A 10,611-nucleotide genomic window follows, 5' to 3' on the forward strand; every position below is an offset into this window, starting at 1 on the left:
GCTTCACAGAAGATCAGTGCTGGTTCCTTGAGGAAGGTGAGTTCTTCTTGGCCGAGTCATTTACAGGGAGTTTGTGTGGGAAAGAAGACAGGGGTCGTGTCTGATCTGCTAGCAGGACAGAAATAAATAGACGCTGTTTATTTATAAATAAACACAAAGGGTCACAGATGTAAACTCCAAGACCTTGACAGCATAGGCCATCAGGATTGATCTTCCAACCAGCTCCTCTTCACATTCAGCCTCCCACACCTTCCAGACAAATCTCCCCAAACGACTGCATATTAATTTGCAGTAGAACAACTTTTTCCCCTCAGTTGTTCTACGGCAAGTTATGCAATGTCATTTTTATAACTATGGAGTTTTGTTATTTGAAATAAAAATTATGACAAAGTCTCTTAGAACATAAAGAATTCCATTGTAATTCTACACTCTCTCTCACACACACACACGTGCACGCACACGCACGCACGCATAGATGTCTACGAGGGCTGTAGCATGAGATTCCCGGGGAAGCACTGAGCCCAGCTGGGGGACTCGTCTGGAAGGTGTGTGAAGGATGAAGGTGAAGGTGGGTCTGAGCACAGGTGGACAGAGAGTGTGCCCTTATCCAGGTGTGTGGTGTCCAATACGACACCACTAGGCACACGTGACTATTATTTAAGTTGTAATAAAAAATAAAATGAAAAATTCAGCTCCTTGGTTGCACTATCCACGTTTGAAGTCCTCGACAGCCACGTGTGGTGGTGGCTACCGTACTGGACGGTGCAGTGACAGGACATGCCCACCATCACAGGAAGTCTTACTGGACAGGGTTGGGCTAGGTGACGCATAATGAGAGGCTAAGTTGCAGAAGTGGGAACCGTACAGCTGGAAGGAGGAGGGTTGCCTTGAGATTCAGCCTCCCTGTGCCTGGGCGATGTTCTGAATTAGCAAAGCGCGCCTCCAGATCCAAGGCTAAGGGTACCTTCCCGTAAGGGACGCCTCTGCCCCACCCCACAGGTAAGACACACTCACTTCAGGTTTGCTACAGCAAGGCGACACCATCCGCCGTCTCCAGTTTGCTTGGGTCCGCTTTGCTTTCCGATTATAACTGAATGGCAATGGTTTCACATCATACACATACACTGTATACAAAACTCAAGGATGTCCGCTTAGCCCTCCCCCACACAGCTCCCCTGGGAAAAAACACACTTCCCAATTTGATGTCTCCCTACTCCATGAGCAGACTTCCTGGAGTGAGCCAGGCGTAGGAAAGGCACCTCTTCTATTTCCCAGATTAGCCGCTATTACTGTGAGCATCTCCCCAGACTGAGCGTAGTTTTAGTGTCTAAAGCGCGTGTGTTCGCACACGGACCCTAAATGTAAGCAGGACTGTCTTGCTGTGCACTGAAGAAACAGCCACCTCTGTCTCTGCAAGAGCAAGAACAAGCTGTGTGGGACCTCTTGGGAGATACTTTTGTCCAGATGCAATTACACGGGAGGCAGGGCTGGTTCTTGACGCTTTGACTGAATTCACAACCAACCTGGACAAAGAATGCTGGAGTTTCTGTGGATGAGCCAAGGCACAGTGCAGCGTTCATCCAGCCAACCAGCTCCAAGAATACACAATTCTTGGCATATTTTTTAGTTGGAGGGAGGAGACTTACATTATTTGTCATGTTGTACAAAAAGTGAAATGATATTAATATTTTATTATTGCACTATTTCTATTGGACATAAAATATGACTGCACTGCACTTTCTGGGATAATCGAGGTATTTTCTAGGGCCATTTGGAACATTGACAGTTTTCTGCTGCAGTGCTGAGTTGACAGCTGAGCCCTGCTGTAAGGGTGGACCGCACGGGCTGTACCAAACCTGTGTTTCTGACACTTCCTCTCCAGAATGGACACCTTCAAGATGATGCGGGGCAGCTGTACTCCTGGCCTTACTCCCAGGGGTCCTGATTCGGAAGGTTGGGTCGGAGACGGAAACGTGCCTCTGTACCAGGCCCAGCATGATTCGATGCAGCTCCCACCAGGAAGGAGAATTCCAGAAGCTGCCCAGAGAACCAGGTGCGTCTCCTGCCTGCTCTTAGCAGCGTGTCCTGGGGAATCCCTTAACACACCTGTGAAAGGACACTACTGGCTCAGAGCAATGGATTTCACCCCCTGCATGCATCAGTCCCCTGTGGGGCTTTGACCCTGCATATCTGCAGGCCCCTCATAACCCTACAGAATTAAAATCGCTGACTTGGCAATAAAAACATTTGCCCGTAGACCAGCACAGGTGGACGAGACAGTCCCCAAGTTACCGTGAGCCCCGGGAACTTAGGGTCCGTGCACCTGCTGCGTTTTCATCCCTCCCAAGCCCCCAGGGACCTTTTAGCTTCTGCGGTAGTGGTCTTGGTAGAATGTGGGGGGAAAGGCTGGGGAGTACATTCAAAAAGGCCTGAGCTGTCCCGTGGAGCACCCGGTGGGCAAACGGCCAGCCTACCTGGGAAGGTCGTGGCGGACTCTGGCCCTGGGAGGACTCGGGTGCCTCCGGCCCCTCACTGCCCGCTGACAGGCTCTGTTTGGCCTCACGTGGTAGAGGTGGTGCAGCCCCTGCTGTGCCCTTTCCCTGCACCCCACACGCCAGCCCGATCGCCACCCAGGTGGGCTTGTTCAGGTGTACATGGCCGGTCCCGGCACGGCCAGGCCTGGCCTCCCACCTCTTGATTCTCTGACTGGGGTTCCTCCGGCGCCCTCCGGCCACTCTCTTTGTACTGAGTCACTCCAGACCCTGGCAGTGGCCTTCATTACATTGCACGGAATCCACGGCTGGTTCTGTGGTCAGGTAACTGGGCAAAGACGGGGCTTCTCGAAAGACTGAACTGTGCTCTCTCTCCCACCTGCCCACCTGTGCACCCAGCAGGAACCTCTTCTGGCCTCTACCCACCCCTCTCCTCCTTTGCCAAACCAGGCCACTAACACCACATCCGCCCCCCCCTCCGCCCCAGGTGAGGCTCAAAAAGACAATGCGAGTGATTAAGGATCTGCCTGCTGATGCAGGGGACACGGGTTCGAGCCCTGGTCCGGGAAGATCCCACATGCCGCAGAGCAACTAAGCCTGTGCGCCACAACTACTGAGCCTGCGCTCTAGAGCCCACGCACCACAACTACTGAAGCCCACGCGTCACAACTGCTGAAGCCCACGTGCCACAACTACTGAAGCCCACGCGCCTAGAGTCCGTGCTCCGCAACAAGAGAAGCCACCGCAACGAGAAGCCTGTGTACCGCAACGGAGAGTAGCCCCTGCTCGCCGCAACTAGAGAAAGGCCGCGCACAGTAACAAAGACCCAACACAGCCAAAAATAACAAATTTGAAAAAAAAAAAGACAACGCGATAGGGAATTCCCTGGCGGTCTAGTGGTTAGGACTCGGCGCTCTCACTGCCGGGCCCAGGCTCAATCCCTGATCTGGGAACTAAGATCCTGCAAGCCGAACAGCTCGGCCAAAAGAAAAAAAAGACAACGCAATGAAACCCACTGGACCGCATTAGCTTAATTATAATTAGAGCAGCTAAACTGGTGGCTTTGTCTCCGATCAGCCGAGCTGACCGGCCCCCACAGAGGGCTCCGCCGTGGCCCTCGGGTCCCACCGGCACGCCAGCCCTGGCCCCCTCCCAGGCCCAGTCCTGGTCACTCCCGAGCTACAAATAACACAGTAAACGGAAGCCCAGAGTTCACAGAAGAAAACTGCAAGTAGCTAAGGAACATATGAACATCCATTTTTAAGTGAAGTGAACAACAATTACAGGAATAGCTGCTTCCTCCAGCCTGTGTGGTCCCTGTTGAGTCCTCACCTGCACATATTTTACAAATCTCGATCTCCTTTGTTTCTCTAGAGAGAGCGTATGGTCCTCAGTGGCATCTGCTGTCTTTGATCGTAACCTACGGTAAGAAACGCTGTCATCTTGCGGCCCAGCGCACACACGCCCATACATCATCGAAACAGAGATTTCAGGAAACACGATTGCTCTTGTTAGGTGCAATGGCCCCTCTTTCCTACTCTATTCTGTTCTGTTCTGTTTGCTTTCCTTTTTAAAAATGCTGGTCACGAGATCTCTAAACTGGTTTCATGACCCAGCGACAGGTTGATCCCAGTGATTTGAAAAACATATGAATTGGAGAAGAACTGAGCTGGAGGTATGACACCCCCGATTTCAGACCTCCTCTGAAGCTGCAGTAACCAAGGCCGAGTGGAATTGCTGAAAGCAGAGAGAAATGGATCAGCGGAACAGAGTGGAGAGGCCAGAAACAGACCCACACAAACAGAGTCAACTCTCTCTGACAAAGGAGCAAATGCAACACAACGGAGCAGAGACAGTCTTTCCCACAAACGGTGCTGAAACAACTGACATCCCCATGCAAAAGACAGACCTCACACCTGCACAAAAACTAACTCAAAATGGACCACAGACCTGAACGTAAATGCAAAACTATAAAACCCCCAGAATATGACCCAGGAGACAATCTAGATGAACAGAGGGCTTGGTGATGGCTTCTTAGCTACAACACCAAAGGCACGAGATCCACAGAGGGAAAACTAAGCTGGACTTCATTAAAATTCCAAAACGCTGCTCTGCAAAGAGTATGGAATTGACATCCTCATCTGCTCCTAAGCAAAGTGGCTTTTCCAAGAAAATTTGATTCCAGGGACATTTCTCCTCTGCAGACCCGGTCACAGGGCAGGCCTAAGCAGGCGTGTGCCTCATGGCTTTTCACCCCCGACTTCACCGCAGTCTCCGGGGGCCCGCTTTGCTCCAGTCTCCACGAAGTGGGAATACTGAAGTCCCTGCACCTGTCTGCAGACCAGATGATGTGGCTTTGACACTGTAGAGAGTCGCTCAGTGTAACCGAGACGTACAACTCACTGGGAGAGGAAGAGGCTTCCTGAGACCCATGGGGTGGGGCGGCTTCGCTGGCTCTGCCCACCAGACAGACCCAGATCCTCCTCCCCAGGGAGGCCTGGGTGTCCACATGTGACATCGCTAGAAGGGGTTCTTTAACCCCAAGCTGCGTTCAGTTGAAAATGTGTTCTGTTGAAAAGCTCGAGTCCACACGGTCTAGTGAAAAGTACCCAGAACTTCTGCTCTTGCGTCGATGAGCCTCCAACGCAGACCTGCAGACGCAGGACTTGGTTAAGTGGCCTCGGCCGACGCCGTCCACGATCCATCGCTTCTCTGCACCAGCCGCGGGGTCTGGTGACTCTGCCCACAGCCGTCCCCGGGCACCGGAGCTTGCTGCGTCCGAGTGAGGGGTGTGAGGGCGAGTTACCAGCCCTCCCAGGTGGACCCCCCCATCCCAGCTCCCAGAGTCCTGCCGCAGGGTCCCTGCCCACCAGGCCACCAGGGGGGTAACTGGCTTGGAAACAAGCCTGGCGCTGCCTAACAAAATAACGACTAACAAAAGAAGCAGCTGGCACGTGAGTCTTTGTCTCAGGAGCAGCTCTGGGGGAGCCCAAACTAAGACGAGGACATGACCAGAGTTGGACGGCGGGGCTGTAGACGGGAAAGCTCACTTCCTAAGAGGTCAGCTCCCCACAGCTCCACTCCGCGTCAGTGTGCTTGCAACCGAGACCTCAGGAGAATTTTTGAACGTAGGAACAAACGATTTTAAAGTTCCTCTTGAAAGAGAAACATGTGAAAGCAGCAAGGTTTTTTATTAAAAGAAAACTGACAGGGCTTCCCTGGTGGCGCGGTGGTTGGGAGTCCGCCTGCCGAGGCAGGGGACGCGGGTTCGCGCCCCGGTCCGGGAGGATCCCACGTGCCGCGGAGCGGCTGGGCCCGTGCGCCGTGGCCGCTGAGCCTGCGCGTCCGGAGCCTGTGCTCCGCAACGGGAGGGGCCGCAGCGGTGAGAGGCCCGCGTACCGCAAAAAAAAAAAAAAAAAAAAAAAGAAAGAAAGAAAACTGATAAGGGAACCCTTGCCCTTCCAAGTACCCCAATGCATTAGAAAGTGATCAAAGTTTACAGTTTGCTGTACACCTGAAACTAACACAGCATTGTAAATGAAATTTACTTCAATAAGAAAATTAAAAATAACAAAAATATTTTTTTTTAAAAAAGGAAAGAGATAAAGTTTAAATGCTGTAGCCCTGGCGCAGAAATGAAAGAACAATTCCACAGGACCACAACAAGCTCAAGAAACAGAAATATTTTTCAGAGATACTGTTGGAAGAATTCGCTTACTCTATGGGGAAAAAATTAGAACTTTACCCTAAAGTAAATTTCAGATGGAGGAAAGCTCTCAAGGTAAATATCTCAAAGTATAAAATGCTAAAAGGAAATCGAAGTAAATGTGTATACATTTTGAGTAGAGGAGAGTTTCCTAACTTCCCCAGAGATGAGCTGTTCTCTGTAGGTTTCTCAAGATTTCCTCGACCTTTATCACCATTAGAAATTAATATTTAACCAGCATATGTGGCTGAACAAGCCACCTATGGCAAGAACAGTGCAGGGCTACAGCCCGACTCCTCAGCGGCTCTCCCGCGCTCTCTTCAATCCCCCGAGCTGGCCAGTCTCAGAAAGGAGCCGAGACCCAGCGGGGCCCGAGTTCCCAGCAAGTAAGTCCTGGCTTTCTCCTTAATCAGTTATGCGTGTTGGAAACGGTACCGCCTGGACCTTGACTGTGCCGCCCGGTGCCGGGTGTTGGTGCAAAGGTCAGCTCGCTTGGAGACTGGAGAAGACAGGGTCTATCTACACGCCGTCTGTGGGGCTACGGGCGCCACGCTGTGGTCGGGGGGGGGGGGATGCTGGAGCCCACAGGTGCTCACAGGCACCCATGTGGGATAAGGCGGGGGCGGGGGGCCATCTCGGGGCCACCGCCAGCACAGCAAACACAGGGCACACGTGTTGATTCCTCCGCTTTCTACCTCTTGCCACCCACGTGGGGGGGGGGGGGCCTCCGAGCCTCTGTTTCTTCCTCTCTAAAATGCGGATTTTAATAGTACCCACCTTGGCAGGTTCTGGTGAGCCCCGACTCTCATAATCTATGGAAAATACCCGGCACATGGGAGATGCTGAATGAATATGAACTCTTGCCTTACCTTAACACCGTGGCTCTGCAGAGGCTCTCCCTTCATGGCGTGCGGTGTAGTCTCCCCACAGGTGAATTCAGAGCCTTCCTGTGCAGCGGGATGTGAGAGGATTAAAGGATCGCCCCTGCCAGTTTAGCAGGCTCATTGCAACCCCGTCAGAAGGTACAATTCTTGAGGAGGAGCCTTCGCTTCTCCATCAGGCTGCAGTTAAAGCAGTAACTTTTGGTTGTTTGTTGAGTGTTGGGGTTCACATGCTTGGCCTCTATTGTATCCTCATCTCACAAGGGAGAAAACCGGGACAGAGGAGGTGAGGAAGACGGTCCAAGACCTCACAGCTCGTGACCACGGAGGTAGAACTTGGATCGTTCTTGCTGTACCACCTGGCGCTTTCTGCCCTGCCATTCTGGGAGAGTGGTGCCTATTTAAAGCGCTCACCATGTCCCTGGCCCTGTAGTGGCATCGCAGGAGGGGTTAATCAGAGCCCCTTGGAGATTGGGGGGCAGGATCTGGAGGGACCAGACAGGAGATGCAGGGCAGTTGATGGGGTCGAGGGTGGGAGCTGGACAGGGTGGGAGGTGGAAAGTGCAGGGCTGCACACAGGGTGGGGGGCTCTGGGCTCCCGAGGTGGCTGAGGGCGCAGAGGGCGTGGTCTTCTAGGGAAGTCTCCCCACGCTGCACCTGGGGGGTCCGGTGGTCAGTTCTGAGGGCCTCTCAGCAGAGCAGGCAAGCCCCTGATGGCCTTCTGCCCTGAGGACCTCGGATGGCTCTTGGTCGGCCGAGCGACCCAGTGTGATGGGGCCAGATGACAGGTCTGGAAGGGTTCATCCCTGGATGGAGGTGTGGGACAGAGATGCCCCAGAGAACTGTCACTCTGCATGTCCTCAGAGTGGATGTATGACATTTGAAACCAGGAAAATGTTGGTGCTGCTGAAAATTTAAATCGTGACTTCCAGACTTTAAAAAATTCCTAAATAATGTGCCAAGAAATAGAGCCCTGAGCTTCACTGCACCCCCAGCCTCCAACAGCTGGGGGAGAACAGGGGTGATTCACACTGTAACAAGGGCACTAACAAGTAATCTGTTACGTAACATTACTTTATAAAATGATAAAAGGTTCAGTCCACCAAGAAGCAATACAGTTCTAAACACGTACAGACCTAACAGAAAAGCCTTAAATGTATAAAGCAAACCTTGGTACGGCTATGGGGAGAAACTGGCAAATTCACCACCCTAATAAAAGATTTCAACACATCTTCAGCGATGGCGATAGAGCAAGCTAACAGAAACATTAGTGAAGATTTAAAGCGTTTCAACAAGTGACAATCTCGGTTTATTGGATGTATATGGAACCCTCCACCTAGTAATTAGAAAATACACTTTCTTCTCAAGAACACATGAAATGTTTATAAAAATTCAGGATGTAGCAGGCTGTAATGGAAGTCTCAGTGTCAATCAGAGAACTGCTATAACACTAGCTGCTCTCTGACCACAATTCAATTCAATTAATTAAATTATAATTCAAGAAAAAGATAAGTAAAAATTGCTATATGTGTCTGGAAATTTTTGGAAAGGTACTACACAACTCACGAATCAATTTAAAAACGTAACAGAAGTTAAATAATACTTAGAAAAAAATGATAATGAAATATGCTAATTTAAAAACGAGCTATGTATTGAAAGAAGTACACCGAAGAAAGTAAACAGTTTTACATGCTTATATTAGAAAGTAAAAAAGGCCAAAAACTAATGAGACAATCACTCAGCTAAAGATGTTAGGAAAAGAACAACAGGCTAAAGATCACTGAATGAAGGCAATAATAAAGACAAAGAGGATAAATTAGTGAAAAAGAAAATAAAGGTAGATGAGGGAGGATCAACGAAGCCCAAGGGCTATTTTTTTTTAAGACTAATAAAACAGACACAGTTCTGGCAATATTAACTAAAGACAAAAAGAGAGCAGAATAGGTAAAAAAAAATATGATAATAAAAGGGGATATAATCAGAGATCCAACAAACTAAAAAGGTAATGAGTATATCATAAAAAAAATTCTTGTCATTAAATCTAAAAAAATTGATGAAATAATATCAAATTGGGTTCCAGGAGAACTAGAAATCTTAAATAGTCCTATAGTAATAAAAAATTGATTTGTTGATCAGCTCGGTGCTTGTGACCACCTAGAGGGGTGGGATAGGGTGGGTGGGAGGGAGACGCAAGAGGGAAGAGATATGGGAACCTATGTATATGTATAACTGATTCACTTTGTTGTAAAGCAGAAACTAACACACCATTGTAAAACAGTTATACTCCAATATAGATGTTAAAAAAGAAAAAAAAATTGATTTGTTAATATCAAATATGCCCTCAAAAATGAAAGGAAGGCACAAATGATTTTATGTATGATTTCTTATACTCTTTTAGTGACCGGGCAATTCCAAATTTCAAAATTATATGACTGTTTCAGAGAATCAAAAAAGAAGAAATTACCCTCAGAGCAGTCTATGATACCATAAAATCTGACACTAAAACCAGAGAAAAAGTTCTATGCAAAATGTTAATACACCAGACTTTTATCCCAAGAATAAAAGGATACTTGAAAATTAGAAAATTTAATGTGATTCATCACATTAACAGTTCAGAGGAAAAAAACCATAAGATTTTCTCTTCTGATGAAGAAAATCTTTCGACAAAATTGAACATCTATTTATTATACAAATAGGAATAGAAGAAACTTTTTAATAAAGAATACCCAATAAAACCCTGTTGTGAATAGTGAGTGTTGGAAGATCCATTCTACAGTCAATGAGATGAGACCTTCACTACCTCCATCACCACTGTCCCAGAGGCCCTAGAACAGTGCCGGGCACATACAGAATTTTAAATGCTAAGCTTTCTAGCAGCCACGTTAACAAAATCAAAAATACATGTGCACTACGATAGCCTATATTATGTAATACAACAAAGTAAAATGTAGTCCTGCACTCAAATTGTGTAACGGGGAAAATTTCCACACTGCTTCAGTTTTTAGATTTAAATTTAAATTATTAAATAACATTAACTGACGTATTCATTTCCTCAGTAGCACTGGCTGCATTTCAAGGGCTCAGTAGTCAGATGTGGTTCATGGCTCTGATGCTAGACAGCACAGTCCTAGACAGTGCAATAAGGCAAGAAAAATAAATAAGTAAAGGGACTAGAAAGAACAACATTTTCACAATTCACTAAGGATACTACTGTTTACGTTGAAACCCACCTGAATTAACAGACAAGTTATTAAAAGTTCTGAGAGAATGTAGCTAGGTGGCCAGAAAAAAAAGATCAAACCTACAAAATCCATTGCAATTTCATATGTTGGCAATAAACAGTTATCTTCTTTGATTACTAACAAGAAAAATCCCTTTTTCACGTATTTATGAGACTCCTTTCCATTTCTGATAAATGCTTGTATTTCTACTGACTTACCTTTTTCTTATTGAAAAGGTCTTTTTATATTATAGAGCCTAACTCATAATTAGAAATATGCATTTCAAATCCCTTCCTCTATGCTGGAAGTTG

General features: G+C 48.0%; 1 protein-coding gene across 7 annotated transcripts in view; it reads left to right on the forward strand.

Annotated features, from left to right (window-relative positions):
* The window catches only part of DDC (dopa decarboxylase), a 108,615-nt gene continuing 98,004 nt past the window's right edge, over positions 1 to 10,611 (forward strand). For 4 of the 7 annotated variants that reach the window (XM_055085140.1, XM_055085139.1, XM_055085141.1 and 1 more), the window contains exons 1-4: positions 1 to 36; positions 1,883 to 2,053; positions 2,980 to 5,552; positions 6,088 to 6,273. The gene's annotated coding sequence lies outside the window, so the exon portion shown is untranslated. The remainder of the gene's footprint in view (positions 37 to 1,882; positions 2,054 to 2,979; positions 5,553 to 6,087; positions 6,274 to 10,611) is intronic. The other 3 variants (XM_028490288.1, XM_028490289.1, XM_055085138.1) reach the window with 3 other exon arrangements.

This window comes from Physeter macrocephalus, chromosome 5 (genome assembly GCF_002837175.3).
Source record: "Physeter macrocephalus isolate SW-GA chromosome 5, ASM283717v5, whole genome shotgun sequence".
NCBI classification, from domain to species: domain Eukaryota; kingdom Metazoa; phylum Chordata; class Mammalia; order Artiodactyla; family Physeteridae; genus Physeter; species Physeter macrocephalus.